The following is a 22,848-nucleotide window of genomic DNA, read 5'->3' as shown; positions in this document are numbered from 1 at the left end:
TCCAGCATTCCCTCACTGACCCTCACTCCCACATCTCGCCTCTTCCTTCCGCTATCCCTCACAGACCCTCTCTCCCACATCTCTACATCCTGTCTCTTCCTCCCGCATTCCGTCACAGACCCTCACTCCCACATCTCCACATGCTGCCTCTTCCTCCCGCATTCTCTCACAGACCCTCACTCCCACATCTCCACATCCTGACTATTCCTCCCGCATTCCCTCACAGACCCTCATTCCCCCATCTCCACATCTCGCCTCTTCCTCCCGCATTCCCTCACAGATCCTCACACCCACATCTCCACATCGTGCCTCATCCTCCTGCATTCCCTCACAGACCCTCACTCCCACATCTCCACATCCTGCCTCTTCCTCCCGCATTCCCTCACAGACCCTCATTCCCCCATCTCCACAGCCTGCCTCTTCCTCCCGCATTCCCTCACAGACCCTCACTCCCACATCTCGCCTCTTCCTCCCGCATTCCCTCACTGATCCTCATTCCCCCATCTCCACAGCCTGCCTCTTCCTCCCGCATTCCCTCACAGACCCTCACTCCCACATCTCCACATCCTGCCTCTTCCTCCTGTATTCCCTCACAGACCCTCACTCCCACATCTCCACATCCTGCCTCTTACTCCCGCAATCTCTCACTGATCCTCACTCCCACATCTCGCCTCTTCCTCCCGCATTCCCTCACAGACCCTCACTCCCACATCTCCACATCCTGCCTCTTCCTCCCGCATTCCCTCACAGACCCTCACTCCCACGTCTCCACATCCTGCCTCTTCCTCCCACATTCCCTCACAGACCCTCTCTCCCACATCTCGCCTCTTCCTCCCGCATTCCCTCACAGACCCTCTCTCCCACATCTCCACATCCTGCCTCTTCCTTCTGTATTCCCTCACAGACCCTCTCTCCCACATTTCAACATCCTGCCTCTTCCTCCAGCATTCCCTCACAGACCCCCACTCCCACATCTCGCTTCTTCCTCCCACATTCCCTCACAGACCCTCACTCCCACATCTCCACATCCTGCCTCTTCCTCCTGCATTCCCCCACAGACCCTCACTCCCACATCTCCACATCCTGCCTGTTGCTCCTGCATTCCCTCACAGACCCTCTCTCCCACATCTGCACATCCTGCCTCTTCCTCCAGCATTCCCTCACAGACCCACACTCCAACATCTCGCCTCTTCCTCCCGCTATCCCTCACAGACCCTCACTCCCACATCTCCACATCCTGCCTATTCCTCCAGAATTCCCTCACAGACCCTCACTCCCAAATCTCCACATCCTGCCTCTTCCTCCTGCATTCCCTCACAGACACCCACTGCCACATCTCGCTTCTTCCTCCCTCATTCCCTCACAGTCCCTCACTCCCACATCTCCACATCCTGCCTCTTCCTCCTGCATTCCCCCACAGACTCTCACTCCCACATCTCCACATCCTGCCTCTTCCTCCTGCTTTCCCTCACAGACGCTCACTCCCACATCTCCACATCCTGCCTCTTCCTCCCACATTCCCTCACTGATCCTCACTCCCACATCTCGCCACTTCCTCCCGCATTCCCTCACAGACCCTCACTCCCACATCTCCACATCCTGCCTCTTCCTGCTGCATTCCCTCACAGACCCTCACTCCCACATCTCCACATCCTGCCACTTCCTCCTGCATTCCCTCACAGACCCTCACTCCCACATCTCCACATCCTGCCTCTTCCTCCCGCATTCCCTCACAGACCCTCACTCCCACTTCTCCACATCCTGCCTCTTCTTCCCGCATTCCCTCACAGACCCTCACTCCCACATCTGCACATCCTCTCTTCCTCCTGCATTCCCCACACAGACCCTCACACCCACATCTCCACATCCTGCCTCTTCCTCCTGCTTTCCCTCACAGACCCTCTCTCCCACATCTCCACATCCTGCCTCTTCCTCCCGCATTCCCTCACAGACCTTCACTCCCACATCCTGCCTCTTCCTCCTGCATTCCCCCACAGACCCTCACTCCTACATCTCCACATCCTGTCTCTTCCTCCCGCATTCCCTCACAGACCCTCACTCCCACATCTCCACATCCTGCCTCTTCCTCCTGCTTTCCCTCACAGACGCTCACTCCCACATCTCCACATCCTGCCTCTTCCTCCCGCATTCCCTCACTGATCCTCACTCCCACATCTCGCCTCTTCCTCCCGCATTCCCTCACAGTCCCTCACTCCCACATCTCCACATCCTGCCTCTTCCTCCTGCATTCCCCCACAGACCCTCACTCCCACATCTCCACATCCTGCCTATTGCTCCTGCATTCCCTCACAGACCCTGTCTCCCACATCTCCACATCCTGCCTCTTCCTCCAGCATTCCCTCACAGACCCTCACTCCCACATCTCCACGTCCTGCCTCTTCCTCCAGCATTCCCTCACAGACCCCCACTCCCACATCTCGCTTCTTCCTCCCACATTCCCTCACAGACCCTCACTCCCACATCTCCACATCCTGCCTCTTCCTCCTGCATTCCCCCACAGACCCTCACTCCCACATCTCCACATCCTGCCTCTTCCTCCAGCATTCCCTCACAGACCCACACTCCAACATCTCGCCTCTTCCTCCCGCTATCCCTCACAGACCCTCACTCCCACAACTCCACATCCTGCCTATTCCTCCAGAATTCCCTCACAGACCCTCACTCCCAAATCTCCACATCCTGCCTCTTCCTCCTGCATTCCCTCACTGACCCTCACTCCCACATCTCGCCTCTTCCTTCCGCTATCCCTCACAGACCCTCTCTCCCACATCTCTACATCCTGTCTCTTCCTCCCGCATTCCGTCACAGACCCTCACTCCCACATCTCCACATCCTGCCTCTTCCTCCCGCATTCTCTCACAGACCGTCACTCCCACATCTCGCCTCTTCCTCCCACATTCCCTCACAGATCCTCACTCCCACATCTCCACTTCCTGCCTCTTCCTCCTGCATTCCCTCACAGACCCTCACTCCCACATCTCCACATCCTGACTATTCCTCCCGCATTCCCTCACAGACCCTCATTCCCCCATCTCCACATCTCGCCTCTTCCTCCCGCATTCCCTCACAGATCCTCACTCCCACATCTCCACATCGTGCCTCATCCTCCTGCATTCCCTCACAGACCCTCACTCCCACATCTCCACATCCTGCCTCTTCCTCCCGCATTCCCTCACAGACCCTCATTCCCCCATCTCCACAGCCTGCCTCTTCCTCCCGCATTCCCTCACAGACCCTCACTCCCACATCTCGCCTCTTCCTCCCGCATTCCCTCACTGATCCTCATTCCCCCATCTCCACAGCCTGCCTCTTCCTCCCGCATTCCCTCACAGACCCTCACTCCCACATCTCCACATCCTGCCTCTTCCTCCTGTATTCCCTCACAGACCCTCACTCCCACATCTCCACATCCTGCCTCTTCCTCCCGCAATCCCTCACTGATCCTCACTCCCACATCTCGCCTCTTCCTCCCACATTCCCTCACAGACCCTCACTCCCACAACTCCACATCCTGCCTCTTCCTCCCGCATTCCCTCACAGACCCTCACTCCCACGTCTCCACATCCTGCCTCTTCCTCCCACATTCCCTCACAGACCCTCTCTCCCACATCTCGCCTCTTCCTCCCGCATTCCCTCACAGACCCTCTCTCCCACATCTCCACATCCTGCCTCTTCCTTCTGTATTCCCTCACAGACCCTCTCTCCCACATTTCAACATCCTGCCTCTTCCTCCAGCATTCCCTCACAGACCCCCACTCCCACATCTCGCTTCTTCCTCCCACATTCCCTCACAGACCCTCACTCCCGCATCTCCACATCCTGCCTCTTCCTCCTGCATTCCCCCACAGACCCTCACTCCCACATCTCCACATCCTGCCTGTTGCTCCTGCATTCCCTCACAGACCCTCTCTCCCACATCTGCACATCCTGCCTCTTCCTCCAGCATTCCCTCACAGACCCACACTCCAACATCTCGCCTCTTCCTCCCGCTATCCCTCACAGACCCTCACTCCCACATCTCCACATCCTGCCTATTCCTCCAGAATTCCCTCACAGACCCTCACTCCCAAATCTCCACATCCTGCCTCTTCCTCCTGCATTCCCTCACAGACCCCCACTGCCACATCTCGCTTCTTCCTCCCTCATTCCCTCACAGTCCCTCACTCCCACATCTCCACATCCTGCCTCTTCCTCCTGCATTCCCCCACAGGCTCTCACTCCCACATCTCCACATCCTGCCTCTTCCTCCAGCATTCCCTCACAGACCCTCACTCCCACATCTCGCCTCTTCCTTCCGCTATCCCTCACAGACCCTCTCTCCCACATCTCTACATCCTGTCTCTTCCTCCCCCATTCCCTCACAGACCCTCACTCCCACATCTCCACATCCTGCCTCTTCCTCCCGCATTCCCTCACAGACCGTCACTCCCACATCTCGCCTCTTCCTCCCACATTCCCTCACAGATCCTCACTCCCACATCTCCACTTCCTGCCTCTTCCTCCTGCATTCCCTCACAGACCCTCACTCCCACAACTCCACATCCTGCCTATTCCTCCAGAATTCCCTCACAGACCCTCACTCCCAAATCTCCACATCCTGCCTCTTCCTCCAGCATTCCCTCACTGACCCTCACTCCCACATCTCGCCTCTTCCTTCCGCTATCCCTCACAGACCCTCTCTCCCACATCTCTACATCCTGTCTCTTCCTCCCGCATTCCGTCACAGACCCTCACTCCCACATCTCCACATCCTGCCTCTTCCTCCCGCATTCTCTCACAGACCGTCACTCCCACATCTCGCCTCTTCCTCCCACATTCCCTCACAGATCCTCACTCCCACATCTCCACTTCCTGCCTCTTCCTCCTGCATTCCCTCACAGACCCTCACTCCCACATCTCCACATCCTGACTATTCCTCCCGCATTCCCTCACAGACCCTCATTCCCCCATCTCCACATCTCGCCTCTTCCTCCCGCATTCCCTCACAGATCCTCACTCCCACATCTCCACATCGTGCCTCATCCTCCCGCATTCCCTCACAGACCCTCATTCCCCCATCTCCACAGCCTGCCTCTTCCTCCCGCATTCCCTCACAGACCCTCACTCCCACATCTCGCCTCTTCCCCCCGCATTCCCTCACTGATCCTCATTCCCCCATCTCCACAGCCTGCCTCTTCCTCCCGCATTCCCTCACAGACCCTCACTCCCACATCTCCACATCCTGCCTCTTCCTCCTGTATTCCCTCACAGACCCTCACTCCCACATCTCCACATCCTGCCTCTTCCTCCCGCAATCCCTCACTGATCCTCACTCCCACATCTCGCCTCTTCCTCCCGCATTCCCTCACAGACCCTCACTCCCACACCTCCACATCCTGCCTCTTCCTCCCGCATTCCCTCACAGACCCTCACTCCCACGTCTCCACATCCTGCCTCTTCCTCCCACATTCCCTCACAGACCCTCTCTCCCACATCTCGCCTCTTCCTCCCGCATTCCCTCACAGACCCTCTCTCCCACATCTCCACATCCTGCCTCTTCCTTCTGTATTCCCTCACAGACCCTCTCTCCCACATTTCAACATCCTGCCTCTTCCTCCAGCATTCCCTCACAGACCCCCACTCCCACATCTCGCTTCTTCCTCCCACATTCCCTCACAGACCCTCACTCCCACATCTCCACATCCTGCCTCTTCCTCCAGCATTCCCTCACTGACCCTCACTCCCACATCTCGCCTCTTCCTTCCGCTATCCCTCACAGACCCTCTCTCCCACATCTCTACATCCTGTCTCTTCCTCCCGCATTCCATCACAGACCCTCACTCCCACATCTCCACATCCTGCCTCTTCCTCCTGCATTCCCTCACAGACCCTCTCTCCCACATCTCCACATCCTGCCTCTTCCTCCTGCATTCCCTCACAGACCCTCACTCCCACATCTCCACTTCCTGCCTCTTCCTCCTGCATTCCCTCACAGTCCCTCACTCCCACAACTCCATATCCTGCCTATTCCTCCAGAATTCCCTCACAGACCCTCACTCCCAAATCTCCACATCCTGCCTCTTCCTCCAGCATTCCCTCACTGACCCTCACTCCCACATCTCGCCTCTTCCTTCCGCTATCCCTCACAGACCCTCTCTCCCACATCTCTACATCCTGTCTCTTCCTCCCACATTCCCTCACAGATCCTCACTCCCACATCTCCACTTCCTGCCTCTTCCTCCTGCATTCCCTCACAGACCCTCACTCCCACATCTCCACATCCTGACTATTCCTCCCGCATTCCCTCACAGACCCTCATTCCCCCATCTCCACATCTCGCCTCTTCCTCCCGCATTCCCTCACAGATCCTCACTCCCACATCTCCACATCGTGCCTCATCCTCCTGCATTCCCTCACAGACCCTCACTCCCACATCTCCACATCCTGCCTCTTCCTCCCGCATTCCCTCACAGACCCTCATTCCCCCATCTCCACAGCCTGCCTCTTCCTCCCGCATTCCCTCACAGACCCTCACTCCCACATCTCGCCTCTTCCCCCCGCATTCCCTCACTGATCCTCATTCCCCCATCTCCACAGCCTGCCTCTTCCTCCCGCATTCCCGCACAGACCCTCACTCCCACATCTCCACATCCTGCCTCTTCCTCCTGTATTCCCTCACAGACCCTCACTCCCACATCTCCACATCCTGCCTCTTCCTCCCGCAATCCCTCACTGATTCTCACTCCCACATCTCGCCTCTTCCTCCCGCATTCCCTCACAGACCCTCACTCCCACATCTCCACATCCTGCCTCTTCCTCCCGCATTCCCTCACAGACCCTCACTCCCACGTCTCCACATCCTGCCTCTTCCTCCCACATTCCCTCACAGACCCTCTCTCCACATCTCGCCTCTTCCTCCCGCATTCCCTCACAGACCCTCTCTCCCACATCTCCACATCCTGCCTCTTCCTTCTGTATTCCCTCACAGACCCTCTCTCCCACATTTCAACATCCTGCCTCTTCCTCCAGCATTCCCTCACAGACCCCCACTCCCACATCTCGCTTCTTCCTCCCACATTCCCTCACAGACCCTCACTCCCACATCTCCACATCCTGCCTCTTCCTCCTGCATTCCCCCACAGACCCTCACTCCCACATCTCCACATCCTGCCTGTTGCTCCTGCATTCCCTCACAGACCCTCTCTCCCACATCTGCACATCCTGCCTCTTCCTCCAGCATTCCCTCACAGACCCACACTCCCACATCTCGCCTCTTCCTCCCGCATTCCCTCACAGACCCTCTCTCCCACATCTCCACATCCTGCCTCTTCCTTCTGTATTCCCTCACAGACCCTCTCTCCCACATTTCAACATCCTGCCTCTTCCTCCAGCATTCCCTCACAGATCCTCACTCCCACATCTCCACTTCCTGCCTCTTCCTCCTGCATTCCCTCACAGACCCTCACTCCCACAACTCCACATCCTGCCTATTCCTCCAGAATTCCCTCACAGACCCTCACTCCCAAATCTCCACATCCTGCCTCTTCCTCCAGCATTCCCTCACTGACCCTCACTCCCACATCTCGCCTCTTCCTTCCGCTATCCCTCACAGACCCTCTCTCCCACATCTCTACATCCTGTCTCTTCCTCCCGCATTCCGTCACAGACCCTCACTCCCACATCTCCACATCCTGCCTCTTCCTCCCGCATTCTCTCACAGACCGTCACTCCCACATCTCGCCTCTTCCTCCCACATTCCCTCACAGATCCTCACTCCCACATCTCCACTTCCTGCCTCTTCCTCCTGCATTCCCTCACAGTCCCTCACTCCCACAACTCCACATCCTGCCTATTCCTCCAGAATTCCCTCACAGACCCTCACTCCCAAATCTCCACATCCTGCCTCTTCCTCCAGCATTCCCTCACTGACCCTCACTCCCACATCTCGCCTCTTCCTTCCGCTATCCCTCACAGACCCTCTCTCCCACATCTCTACATCCTGTCTCTTCCTCCCACATTCCCTCACGGATCCTCACTCCCACATCTCCACTTCCTGCCTCTTCCTCCTGCATTCCCTCACAGACCCTCACTCCCACATTTCCACATCCTGACTATTCCTCCCGCATTCCCTCACAGACCCTCATTCCCCCATCTCCACATCTCGCCTCTTCCTCCCGCATTCCCTCACAGATCCTCACTCCCACATCTCCACATCGTGCCTCATCCTCCTGCATTCCCTCACAGACCCTCACTCCCACATCTCCACATCCTGCCTCTTCCTCCCGCATTCCCTCACAGACCCTCATTCCCCCATCTCCACAGCCTGCCTCTTCCTCCCGCATTCCCTCACAGACCCTCACTCCCACATCTCGCCTCTTCCCCCCGCATTCCCTCACTGATCCTCATTCCCCCATCTCCACAGCCTGCCTCTTCCTCCCGCATTCCCTCACAGACCCTCACTCCCACATCTCCACATCCTGCCTCTTCCTCCTGTATTCCCTCACAGACCCTCACTCCCACATCTCCACATCCTGCCTCTTCCTCCCGCAATCCCTCACTGATCCTCACTCCCACATCTCGCCTCTTCCTCCCGCATTCCCTCACAGACCCTCACTCCCACATCTCCACATCCTGCCTCTTCCTCCCGCATTCCCTCACAGACCCTCACTCCCACGTCTCCACATCCTGCCTCTTCCTCCCACATTCCCTCACAGACCCTCTCTCCACATCTCGCCTCTTCCTCCCGCATTCCCTCACAGACCCTCTCTCCCACATCTCCACATCCTGCCTCTTCCTTCTGTATTCCCTCACAGACCCTCTCTCCCACATTTCAACATCCTGCCTCTTCCTCCAGCATTCCCTCACAGTCCCCCACTCCCACATCTCGCTTCTTCCTCCCACATTCCCTCACAGACCCTCACTCCCACATCTCCACATCCTGCCTCTTCCTCCTGCATTCCCCCACAGACCCTCACTCCCACATCTCCACATCCTGCCTGTTGCTCCTGCATTCCCTCACAGACCCTCTCTCCCACATCTGCACATCCTGCCTCTTCCTCCAGCATTCCCTCACAGACCCACACTCCCACATCTCGCCTCTTCCTCCCGCATTCCCTCACAGACCCTCTCTCCCACATCTCCACATCCTGCCTCTTCCTTCTGTATTCCCTCACAGACCCTAGCTCCCACATTTCAACATCCTGCCTCTTCCTCCAGCATTCCCTCACAGATCCTCACTCCCACATCTCCACTTCCTGCCTCTTCCTCCTGCATTCCCTCACAGACCCTCACTCCCACAACTCCACATCCTGCCTATTCCTCCAGAATTCCCTCACAGACCCTCACTCCCAAATCTCCACATCCTGCCTCTTCCTCCAGCATTCCCTCACTGACCCTCACTCCCACATCTCGCCTCTTCCTTCCGCTATCCCTCACAGACCCTCTCTCCCACATCTCTACATCCTGTCTCTTCCTCCCGCATTCCGTCACAGACCCTCACTCCCACATCTCCACATCCTGCCTCTTCCTCCCGCATTCTCTCACAGACCGTCACTCCCACATCTCGCCTCTTCCTCCCACATTCCCTCACAGATCCTCACTCCCACATCTCCACAACCTGCCTCTTCCTCCCGCATTCCCTCACAGACCCTCACTCCCACGTCTCCACATCCTGCCTCTTCCTCCCACATTCCCTCACAGACCCTCTCTCCACATCTCGCCTCTTCCTCCCGCATTCCCTCACAGACCCTCTCTCCCACATCTCCACATCCTGCCTCTTCCTTCTGTATTCCCTCACAGACCCTCTCTCCCACATTTCAACATCCTGCCTCTTCCTCCAGCATTCCCTCACAGACCCCCACTCCCACATCTCGCTTCTTCCTCCCACATTCCCTCACAGACCCTCACTCCCACATCTCCACATCCTGCCTCTTCCTCCTGCATTCCCCCACAGACCCTCACTCCCACATCTCCACATCCTGCCTGTTGCTCCTGCATTCCCTCACAGACCCTCTCTCCCACATCTGCACATCCTGCCTCTTCCTCCAGCATTCCCTCACAGACCCACACTCCCACATCTCGCCTCTTCCTCCCGCATTCCCTCACAGACCCTCTCTCCCACATCTCCACATCCTGCCTCTTCCTTCTGTATTCCCTCACAGACCCTAGCTCGCACATTTCAACATCCTGCCTCTTCCTCCAGCATTCCCTCACAGATCCTCACTCCCTCATCTCCACTTCCTGCCTCTTCCTCCTGCATTCCCTCACAGACCCTCACTCCCACAACTCCACATCCTGCCTATTCCTCCAGAATTCCCTCACAGACCCTCACTCCCAAATCTCCACATCCTGCCTCTTCCTCCAGCATTCCCTCACTGACCCTCACTCCCACATCTCGCCTCTTCCTTCCGCTATCCCTCACAGACCCTCTCTCCCACATCTCTACATCCTGTCTCTTCCTCCCGCATTCCGTCACAGACCCTCACTCCCACATCTCCACATCCTGCCTCTTCCTCCCGCATTCTCTCACAGACCGTCACTCCCACATCTCGCCTCTTCCTCCCACATTCCCTCACAGATCCTCACTCCCACATCTCCACTTCCTGCCTCTTCCTCCTGCATTCCCTCACAGACCCTCACTCCCACATCTCCACATCCTGACTATTCCTCCCGCATTCCCTCACAGACCCTCATTCCCCCATCTGCACATCTCGCCTCTTCCTCCCGCATTCCCTCACAGATCCTCACTCCCACATCTCCACATCGTGCCTCATCCTCCCGCATTCCCTCACAGACCCTCATTCCCCCATCTCCACAGCCTGCCTCTTCCTCCCGCATTCCCTCACAGACCCTCACTCCCACATCTCGCCTCTTCCCCCCGCATTCCCTCACTGATCCTCATTCCCCCATCTCCACAGCCTGCCTCGTCCTCCCGCATTCCCTCACAGACCCTCACTCCCACATCTCCACATCCTGCCTCTTCCTCCTGTATTCCCTCACAGACCCTCACTCCCACATCTCCACATCCTGCCTCTTCCTCCCGCAATCCCTCACTGATCCTCACTCCCACATCTCGCCTCTTCCTCCCGCATTCCCTCACAGACCCTCACTCCCACATCTCCACATCCTGCCTCTTCCTCCCGCATTCCCTCACAGACCCTCACTCCCACGTCTCCACATCCTGCCTCTTCCTCCCACATTCCCTCACAGACCCTCTCTCCCACATCTCGCCTCTTCCTCCCGCATTCCCTCACAGACCCTCTCTCCCACATCTCCACATCCTGCCTCTTCCTTCTGTATTCCCTCACAGACCCTCTCTCCCACATTTCAACATCCTGCCTCTTCCTCCAGCATTCCCTCACAGACCCCCACTCCCACATCTCGCTTCTTCCTCCCACATTCCCTCACAGACCCTCACTCCCACATCTCCACATCCTGCCTCTTCCTCCAGCATTCCCTCACTGACCCTCACTCCCACATCTCGCCTCTTCCTTCCGCTATCCCTCACAGACCCTCTCTCCCACATCTCTACATCCTGTCTCTTCCTCCCGCATTCCGTCACAGACCCTCACTCCCACATCTCCACATCCTGCCTCTTCCTCCTGCATTCCCTCACAGACCCTCACTCCCACATCTCAACATCCTGCCTCTTCCTACTGCATTCCCTCACAGACCCTCACTCCCACATCTCCACATCCTGCCTCTTCCTCCTGCATTCCCTCACAGACCCTCACTCCCACATCTCCACTTCCTGCCTCTTCCTCCTGCATTCCCTCACAGTCCCTCACTCCCACAACTCCACATCCTGCCTATTCCTCCAGAATTCCCTCACAGACCCTCACTCCCACATCTCCACATCCTGCCTCTTCCTCCAGCATTCCCTCACTGACCCTCACTCCCACATCTCGCCTCTTCCTTCCGCTATCCCTCACAGACCCTCTCTCCCACATCTCTACATCCTGTCTCTTCCTCCCACATTCCCTCACAGATCCTCACTCCCACATCTCCACTTCCTGCCTCTTCCTCCTGCATTCCCTCACAGACCCTCACTCCCACATCTCCACATCCTGACTATTCCTCCCGCATTCCCTCACAGACCCTCATTCCCCCATCTCCACATCTCGCCTCTTCCTCCCGCATTCCCTCACAGATCCTCACTCCCACATCTCCACATCGTGCCTCATCCTCCTGCATTCCCTCACAGACCCTCACTCCCACATCTCCACATCCTGCCTCTTCCTCCCGCATTCCCTCACAGACCCTCATTCCCCCATCTCCACAGCCTGCCTCTTCCTCCCGCATTCCCTCACAGACCCTCACTCCCACATCTCGCCTCTTCCCCCCGCATTCCCTCACTGATCCTCATTCCCCCATCTCCACAGCCTGCCTCTTCCTCCCGCATTCCCTCACAGACCCTCACTCCCACATCTCCACATCCTGCCTCTTCCTCCTGTATTCCCTCACAGACCCTCACTCCCACATCTCCACATCCTGCCTCTTCCTCCCGCATTCCCTCACAGACCCTCATTCCCCCATCTCCACAGCCTGCCTCTTCCTCCCGCATTCCCTCACAGACCCTCACTCCCACATCTCGCCTCTTCCCCCCGCATTCCCTCACTGATCCTCATTCCCCCATCTCCACAGCCTGCCTCTTCCTCCCGCATTCCCTCACAGACCCTCACTCCCACATCTCCACATCCTGCCTCTTCCTCCTGTATTCCCTCACAGACCCTCACTCCCACATCTCCACATCCTGCCTCTTCCTCCCGCAATCCCTCACTGATCCTCACTCCCACATCTCGCCTCTTCCTCCCGCATTCCCTCACAGACCCTCACTCCCACATCTCCACATCCTGCCTCTTCCTCCCGCATTCCCTCACAGACCCTCACTCCCACGTCTCCACATCCTGCCTCTTCCTCCCACATTCCCTCACAGACCCTCTCTCCCACATCTCGCCTCTTCCTCCCGCATTCCCTCACAGACCCTCTCTCCCACATCTCCACATCCTGCCTCTTCCTTCTGTATTCCCTCAGAGACCCTCTCTCCCACATTTCAACATCCTGCCTCTTCCTCCAGCATTCCCTCACAGACCCCCTCTCCCACATCTCGCTTCTTCCTCCCACATTCCCTCACAGACCCTCACTCCCACATCTCCACATCCTGCCTCTTCCTCCTGCATTCCCCCACAGACCCTCACTCCCACATCTCCACATCCTGCCTGTTGCTCCTGCATTCCCTCACAGACCCTCTCTCCCACATCTGCACATCCTGCCTCTTCCTCCAGCATTCCCTCACAGACCCACACTCCAACATCTCGCCTCTTCCTCCCGCTATCCCTCACAGACCCTCACTCCCACATCTCCACATCCTGCCTATTCCTCCAGAATTCCCTTACAGACCCTCACTCCCAAATCTCCACATCCTGCCTCTTCCTCCTGCATTCCCTCACAGACCCCCACTGCCACATCTCGCTTCTTCCTCCCTCATTCCCTCACAGTCCCTCACTCCCACATCTCCACATCCTGCCTCTTCCTCCTGCATTCCCCCACAGACTCTCACTCCCACATCTCCACATCCTGCCTCTTCCTCCAGCATTCCCTCACAGACCCTCACTCCCACATCTCGCCTCTCCTTCCGCTATCCCTCACAGACCCTCTCTCCCACATCTCTACATCCTGTCTCTTCCTCCCCCATTCCCTCACAGACCCTCACTCCCACATCTCCACATCCTGCCTCTTCCTCCCGCATTCCCTCACAGACCGTCACTCCCACATCTCGCCTCTTCCTCCCACATTCCCTCACAGATCCTCTCTCCCTCATCTCCACTTCCTGCCTCTTCCTCCTGCATTCCCTCACAGACCCTCACTCCCACATCTCCACATCCTGACTCTTCCTCCCGCATTCCCTCACAGACCCTCATTCCCCCATCTCCACATCTCGCCTCTTCCTCCCGCATTCCCTCACAGATCCTCACTCCCACATCTCCACATCCTGCCTCTTCCTCCCGCATTCCCTCACAGACCGTCACTCCCACATCTCGCCTCTTCCTCCCACATTCCCTCACAGATCCTCTCTCCCACATCTCCACTTCCTGCCTCTTCCTCCTGCATTCCCTCACAGACCCTCACTCCCACATCTCCACATCCTGACTCTTCCTCCCGCATTCCCTCACAGACCCTCATTCCCCCATCTCCACATCTCGCCTCTTCCTCCCGCATTCCCTCACAGACCCTCACTCCCACATCTCCACATCCTGCCTCTTCCTCCCGCATTCCCTCACAGACCCTCATTCCCCCATCTCCACAGCCTGCCTCTTCCTCCCGCATTCCCTCACAGACCCTCACTCCCACATCTCGCCTCTTCCTCCCGCATTCCCTCACTGATCCTCATTCCCCCATCTCCACAGCCTGCCTCTTCCCCCCGCATTCCCTCACAGACCCTCACTCCCACATCTCCACATCCTGCCTCTTCCTCCTGTATTCCCTCACAGACCCTCACTCCCACATCTCCACATCCTGCCTCTTCCTCCCGCAATCCCTCACTGATCCTCACTCCCACATCTCGCCTCTTCCTCCCGCATTCCCTCACAGACCCTCACTCCCACATCTCCACATCCTGCCTCTTCCTCCCGCATTCCCTCACAGACCCTCACTCCCACGTCTCCACATCCTGCCTCTTCCTCCCACATTCCCTCACAGACCCTCTCTCCCACATCTCGCCTCTTCCTCCCGCATTCCCTCACAGACCCTCTCTCCCACATCTCCACATCCTGCCTCTTCCTTCTGTATTCCCTCACAGACCCTCTCTCCCACATTTCAACATCCTGCCTCTTCCTCCCGCATTCCCTCACAGACCCTCATTCCCCCATCTCCACATCCTGCCTCTTCCTCACGCATTCCCTCATAGACCCTCACTCACACATCTCCAAATCCTGCCTCTTCCTCCCGCATTCCCTCACAGACCCTCTCTCCCACATCTCCACATCCTGACTCTTCCTTCCGCATTCCCTCACAGACCCTCTCTCCCACATTTCAACATCCTGACTCATCCTCCCGCATTCCCTCACAGTCCCTCACTCCCACATCTCCAGATCCTGCCTCTTCCTCCTGCATTCCCCCACAGATCCTCTCTCCCACATCTCCACATCCTGCCTCTTCCTCCTGCATTCCCTCACAGATCCTCTCTCCCACATCTCCACATCCTGCCTCTTCCTCCTGCATTCCCTCACAGACCCTCTCTCCCACATCTCCACATCCTGCCACTTCCTCCTGCATTCCCTCACAGACCCTCACTCCCACATCTCGCCTCTTCCTCCCACATTCCCTCCCTCACAGACACTCATTCCCACATCTCCACATCCTGACTCTTCCTCCTGCATTCCCTCACAGACACTCACTCCCAGATCTCCACATCCTGACTCTTCCTCCCGCATTCCCTCACAGACCCTCACTCCCACTTCTCCACATCCTGCCTCTTCCTCCCGCATTCCCTCACAGACCCTCATTCCCACATCTCCACATTCTGCCTCATCCTCCTGCATTCCCTCACAGACCCTCACTCCCACATCTCCACATCCAGACTCTTCCTCCCGCATTCCCTCACAGACCCTCACTCCCACATCTCCACATCCTGCCTCTTCCTCCTGCATTCCCTCACAGACCCTCACTCCCACATCTCCACATCCAGACTCTTCCTCCCGCATTCCCTCTCAGACCCTCACTCCCACATCTCCACATCCTGCCTCTTACTCCTGCATTCCCTCACAGACCCTCTCTCCCAGATCTCCACATGCTGACTCTTCCTCCCGCATTCCCTCACAGACCCTCTCTCGCACATCTCCACATCCTGACTCTTCCTCCTGCATTCCCTCACAGACCCTCTCTCCCACATCTCCATATCCTGCCTCTTCCTCCTGCATTCCCTCACAGACCCTCTCTCCCACATCTCCACATCCTGCCTCTTCCTCCCGCATTCCCTCACAGACCCTCACTCCCACATCTCCACATCCTGCCTCTTCCTCCCGCATTCCCTCACAGACCCTCTCACCCACATCTCCACATCCTGCCTCTTCCTCCTGCATTCCCTCACAGACCCTCTCTCCTACATCACCACATCCTGCCTCCCTCCCGCATTCCCTCACAGAGCCTCACTCCCACATCTCCACATCCTGCCTCTTCCTCCCACATTCCCTCACAGACCCTCTCAACCACATCTCCACATCCTGCCTCTTCCTCCCGCATTCCCTCACTGACCCACACTCCCACATCTCCACATCCTGCCTCTTCCTCCTGCATTCCCTCACAGACCCTCACACCCACATCTCCACATCCTGCCTCTTCCTCCTGCATTCCCTCACAGACCCTCTCTCCCACATCTCCATCTCCTGCCTCTTCCTCCTGCATTCCCTCACAGACCCTCTCTCCCACATCTCCATCTCCTGCCTCTTCCTCCTGCATTCCCTCACAGACCCTCTCTCCCACATGTCCATCTCCTGCCTCTTCCTCCTGCATTCCCTCACAGACCCTCACTCCCAGATCTCCACATCCTGACTCTTCCTCCCGCATTCCCTCACAGACCCTCACTCCCACATCTCCCCATCCTGCCTCTTCCTCCCGCATTCCCTCACAGACCCTCTCACCCACATCTCCACAACCTGCCTCATCCTCCTGCATTCCCTCACAGTCCCTCACTCCCAGATCTCCACATCCTGACTCTTCCTCCCGCATTCCCTCACAGACCCTCACTCCGACATCTCCACATCCTGCCTCTTCATCCTGCATTCCCTCACAGACCCTCACTACCACATCTCCACAACCTGCCTCTTCCTCCTGCATTCCCTCACAGACCCTCTCTCGCACGTCTCCACATCCTGACTCTTCCTCCTGCATTCCCTCACAGACACTCACTCCCACATCTCCACATACTGCCTCTTCCTCCTGCATTCCCTCACAGAACCTCACTCGCACATCTCCACATCCTGCCTATTCCTCCTGCATTCCCTCACAGACACTCTCTCCCACATCTCCACAACCTGCCTCATCCTCCTGCATTCCCTCACAGTCCCTCACTCCCACATCTCCACAACCTGCCTCATCCTCCTGCATTCCCTCACAGTCCCTCACTCCCAGATCTCCACATCCTGACTCTTCCTCCCGCATTCCCTCACAGACCCTCACTCCCACATCTCCACATCCTGCCTCTTCCTCCTGCATTCCCTCACAGACCCTCTCTCCTACATCTCCACATCCTGCCTCCCTTCGCATTCCCTCACTGACCCTCTCTCCCACATCTCCACATCCTGACTCTTCCTCCTGCATTCCCTCACAGACCATCACTACCACATCTTGCCTCTTCATCCCGCATTCCCTCACAGACCCATATCTCGCCTCTTCCTCCCGCATTCCCTCACAGACCCACACTCCCACATCTCCACATCCTGCCTCTTCCTCCTGCATTCCCTCACAGACCCTCACTACCACATCTCCACAACCTGCCTCTTCCTCCTGCATTCCCTCACAGACCCTCTCTCGCACGTCTCCACATCCGGCCTCTTCCTCCTGCAGTCCCTCAGAGACCCTCACTCCCACATGTCCACATCCTGACTCTTCCTCCCGCAATCCCTCACAGACCCTCACTCCCACATCTCCACATCCTGACTCTTCCTCCTGCATTCCCTCACAGACCCTCTCTCCCACATCCCCATATCCTGCCTCTTCCTCCTGCATTCCCTCACAGACCCTCACTCCCAGATCTCCACATCCTGACTCTTCCTCCCGCATTCCCTCACAGACCCTCACTCCCACATCTCCACATCCTGCCTCTTCCTCCCGCGTTCCCTCACAGACCCTCACTCCCACATCTCCTCATCCTGCCTCATCCTCCCGCATTCCCTCACAGACCCTCTCACCCACATCTCCACATCCTGCCCCTTCCACCTGCATTCCCTCACAGACCCTCTCTCCTACATCTCCACATCCTGCCTCCCTCCCGCATTCCCTCACTGACCCTCTCTCCCACATCTCCACATCCTGACTCTTCCTCCTGCATTCCCTCACAGACCCTCACTCCCACATCTCCACATCCTGCCTCTTCCTCCTGCATTCCCTCACAGTCCCTCACTCCCAGATCTCCACATCCTGCCTCTTCATCCTGCATTCCCTCACAGACCCTCACTACCACATCTCCACAACCTGCCTCTTCCTCCTGCATTCCCTCACAGACCCTCTCTCGCACGTCTCCACATCCTGACTCTTCCTCCTGCATTCCCTCACAGACACTCACTCCCACATCTCCACATACTGCCTCTTCCTCCTGCATTCCCTCACAGACCCTCACTCCCACATCTCCACATCCTGCCTCTTCCTCCTGCATTCCCTCACAGTCCCTCACTCCCAGATCTCCACATCCTGCCTCTTCATCCTGCATTCCCTCACAGACCCTCACTACCACATCTCCACAACCTGCCTCTTCCTCCTGCATTCCCTCACAGACCCTCTCTCCCACATCTCCACAACCTGCCTCATCCTCCTGCATTCCCTCACAGACCCTCTCTCCCACATCTCCACAACCTGCCTCATCCTCCTGCATTCCCTCACAGTCCCTCACTCCCAGATCTCCACATCCTGCCTCCCTCCCGCATTCCCTCACTGACCCTCTCTCCCACATCTCCACATCCTGCCTCTTCCTCCTGCATTCCCTCACAGTCCCTCACTCCCAGATCTCCACATCCTGCCTCTTCATCCTGCATTCCCTCACAGACCCTCACTACCACATCTCCACAACCTGCCTCTACCTCCTGCATTCCCTCACAGACCCTCTCTCCCACATCTCCACAACCTGCCTCATCCTCCTGCATTCCCTCACAGACCCTCTCTCCCACATCTCCACAACCTGCCTCATCCTCCTGCATTCCCTCACAGTCCCTCACTCCCAGATCTCCACATACTGCCTCTTCCTCCTGCATTCCCTCACAGACCCTCTCTCCCACATCTCCACAACCTGCCTCATCCTCCTGCATTCCCTCACAGACCCTCTCTCCCACATCTCCACAACCTGCCTCATCCTCCTGCATTCCCTCACAGTCCCTCACTCCCAGATCTCCACATCCTGACTCTTCCTCCCGCATTCCCTCACAGACCCTCACTCCCACATCTCCACATCCTGCCTCTTCATCCTGCATTCCCTCACAGACCCTCACTACCACATCTCCACATACTGCCTCTTCCTCCTGCATTTCCTCACAGTCCCTCACTCCCAGATCTCCACATCCTGACTCTTCCTCCCGCATTCCCTCACAGACCCTCACTCCCACATCTTGCCTCTTCCTCCCGCATTCCCTCACAGACCCACATCTCGCCTCTTCCTCCCGCATTCCCTCACTGACCCACACTCCCACATCTCCACATCCTGCCTCTTCCTCCTGCATTCCCTCACAGACCCTCTCTCGCACGTCTCCACATCCTGACTCTTCCTCCTGCATTCCCTCACAGACACTCACTCCCACATCTCCACATACTGCCTCTTCCTCCTGCATTCCCTCACAGACCCTCACTCCCACATCTCCACATCCTGCCTCTTCCTCCTGCATTCCCTCACAGTCCCTCACTCCCAGATCTCCACATCCTGCCTCTTCATCCTGCATTCCCTCACAGACCCTCACTACCACATCTCCACAACCTGCCTCTTCCTCCTGCATTCCCTCACAGACCCTCTCTCCCACATCTCCACAACCTGCCTCATCCTCCTGCATTCCCTCACAGACCCTCTCTCCCACATCTCCACAACCTGCCTCATCCTCCTGCATTCCCTCACAGTCCCTCACTCCCAGATCTCCACATCCTGCCTCCCTCCCGCATTCCCTCACTGACCCTCTCTCCCACATCTCCACATCCTGACTCTTCCTCCTGCATTCCCTCACAGACCCTCACTCCCACATCTCCACATCCTGCCTCTTCCTCCTGCATTCCCTCACAGTCCCTCACTCCCAGATCTCCACATCCTGCCTCTTCATCCTGCATTCCCTCACAGACCCTCACTACCACATCTCCACAACCTGCCTCTACCTCCTGCATTCCCTCACAGACCCTCTCTCCCACATCTCCACAACCTGCCTCATCCTCCTGCATTCCCTCACAGACCCTCTCTCCCACATCTCCACAACCTGCCTCATCCTCCTGCATTCCCTCACAGTCCCTCACTCCCAGATCTCCACATACTGCCTCTTCCTCCTGCATTCCCTCACAGACCCTCTCTCCCACATCTCCACAACCTGCCTCATCCTCCTGCATTCCCTCACAGACCCTCTCTCCCACATCTCCACAACCTGCCTCATCCTCCTGCATTCCCTCACAGTCCCTCACTCCCAGATCTCCACATCCTGACTCTTCCTCCCGCATTCCCTCACAGACCCTCACTCCCACATCTCCACATCCTGCCTCTTCATCCTGCATTCCCTCACAGACCCTCACTACCACATCTCCACATACTGCCTCTTCCTCCTGCATTTCCTCACAGTCCCTCACTCCCAGATCTCCACATCCTGACTCTTCCTCCCGCATTCCCTCACAGACCCTCACTCCCACATCTTGCCTCTTCCTCCCGCATTCCCTCACAGACCCACATCTCGCCTCTTCCTCCCGCATTCCCTCACTGACCCACACTCCCACATCTCCACATCCTGCCTCTTCCTCCTGCATTCCCTCACAGACCCTCACACCCACATCTCCACATCCTGCCTCTTCCTCCTGCATTCCCTCACAGACCCTCTCTCCCACATCTCCATCTCCTGCCTCTTCCTCCTGCATTCCCTCACAGACCCTCTCTCCCACATCTCCATCTCCTGCCTCTTCCTCCTGCATTCCCTCACAGACCCTCTCTCCCACATGTCCATCTCCTGCCTCTTCCTCCTGCATTCCCTCACAGACCCTCACTCCCAGAGCTCCACATCCTGACTCTTCCTCCCGCATTCCCTCACAGACCCTCACTCCCACATCTCCCCATCCTGCCTCTTCCTCCCGCATTCCCTCACAGACCCTCTCACCCACATCTCCACAACCTGCCTCATCCTCCTGCATTCCCTCACAGTCCCTCACTCCCAGATCTCCACATCCTGACTCTTCCTCCCGCATTCCCTCACAGACCCTCACTCCGACATCTCCACATCCTGCCTCTTCATCCTGCATTCCCTCACAGACCCTCACTACCACATCTCCACAACCTGCCTCTTCCTCCTGCATTCCCTCACAGACCCTCTCTCGCACGTCTCCACATCCTGACTCTTCCTCCTGCATTCCCTCACAGACACTCACTCCCACATCTCCACATACTGCCTCTTCCTCCTGCATTCCCTCACAGACCCTCTCTCCCACATCTCCACAACCTGCCTCATCCTCCTGCATTCCCTCACAGTCCCTCACTCCCACATCTCCACAACCTGCCTCATCCTCCTGCATTCCCTCACAGTCCCTCACTCCCAGATCTCCACATCCTGACTCTTCCTCCCGCATTCCCTCACAGACCCTCACTCCCACATCTCCACATCCTGCCTCTTCCTCCTGCATTCCCTCACAGACCCTCTCTCCTACATCTCCACATCCTGCCTCCCTTCGCATTCCCTCACTGACCCTCTCTCCCACATCTCCACATCCTGACTCTTCCTCCTGCATTCCCTCACAGACCCTCACTCCCACATCTTGCCTCTTCATCCCGCATTCCCTCACAGACCCACATCTCGCCTCTTCCTCCCGCATTCCCTCACAGACCCACACTCCCACATCTCCACATCCTGCCTCTTCCTCCTGCATTCCCTCACAGACCCTCACTACCACATCTCCACAACCTGCCTCTTCCTCCTGCATTCCCTCACAGACCCTCTCTCGCACGTCTCCACATCCTGCCTCTTCCTCCTGCATTCCCTCACAGACCCTCACTACCACATCTCCACAACCTGCCTCTTCCACCTGCATTCCCTCACAGACCCTCACTCCCACATCTCCCCATCCTGCCTCTTCCTCCCGCATTCCCTCACAGACCCTCTCACCCACATCTCCACATCCTGCCTCTTCCTCCTGCATTCCCTCACAGTCCCTCACTCCCAGATCTCCACATCCTGACTCTTCCTCCCGCATTCCCTCACAGACCCTCACTCCCACATCTCCACATCCTGCCTCTTCCTCCCGCATTCCCTCAGAGACCCTCACTCCCACATCTCCACATCCGGCCTCTTCCTCCTGCAGTCCCTCAGAGACCCTCACTCCCACATGTCCACATCCTGACTCTTCCTCCCGCATTCCCTCACAGACCCTCACTCCCACATCTCCACATCCTGACTCTTCCTCCTGCATTCCCTCACAGACCCTCTCTCCCACATCCCCATATCCTGCCTCTTCCTCCTGCATTCCCTCACAGACCCTCACTCCCAGATCTCCACATCCTGACTCTTCCTCCCGCATTCCCTCACAGACCCTCACTCCCACATCTCCACATCCTGCCTCTTCCTCCCGCGTTCCCTCACAGACCCTCACTCCCACATCTCCACATCCTGCCTCTTCCTCCCGCATTCCCTCACAGACCCTCTCACCCACATCTCCACATCCTGCCCCTTCCACCTGCATTCCCTCACAGACCCTCTCTCCTACATCTCCACATCCTGCCTCCCTCCCGCATTCCCTCACTGACCCTCTCTCCCACATCTCCACATCCTGACTCTTCCTCCTGCATTCCCTCACAGACCCTCACTCCCACATCTCCACATCCTGCCTCTTCCTCCTGCATTCCCTCACAGTCCCTCACTCCCAGATCTCCACATCCTGCCTCTTCATCCTGCATTCCCTCACAGACCCTCACTACCA

The 22,848-nt window shown here is 57.4% G+C and overlaps 1 protein-coding gene across 1 annotated transcript in view; it reads left to right on the top strand.

The window, feature by feature from the left end:
- Window positions 1–22,848, top strand: part of LOC132394669 (butyrophilin subfamily 1 member A1-like) — a 398,499-nt gene that overhangs the window by 219,430 nt on the left and 156,221 nt on the right. The window lies entirely within an intron of this gene.

Source organism: Hypanus sabinus, chromosome 5, assembly GCF_030144855.1.
Source record: "Hypanus sabinus isolate sHypSab1 chromosome 5, sHypSab1.hap1, whole genome shotgun sequence".
Taxonomy (NCBI): Eukaryota; Metazoa; Chordata; class Chondrichthyes; order Myliobatiformes; family Dasyatidae; genus Hypanus; species Hypanus sabinus.
This window is presented reverse-complemented; position numbering and strand designations above follow the sequence as displayed.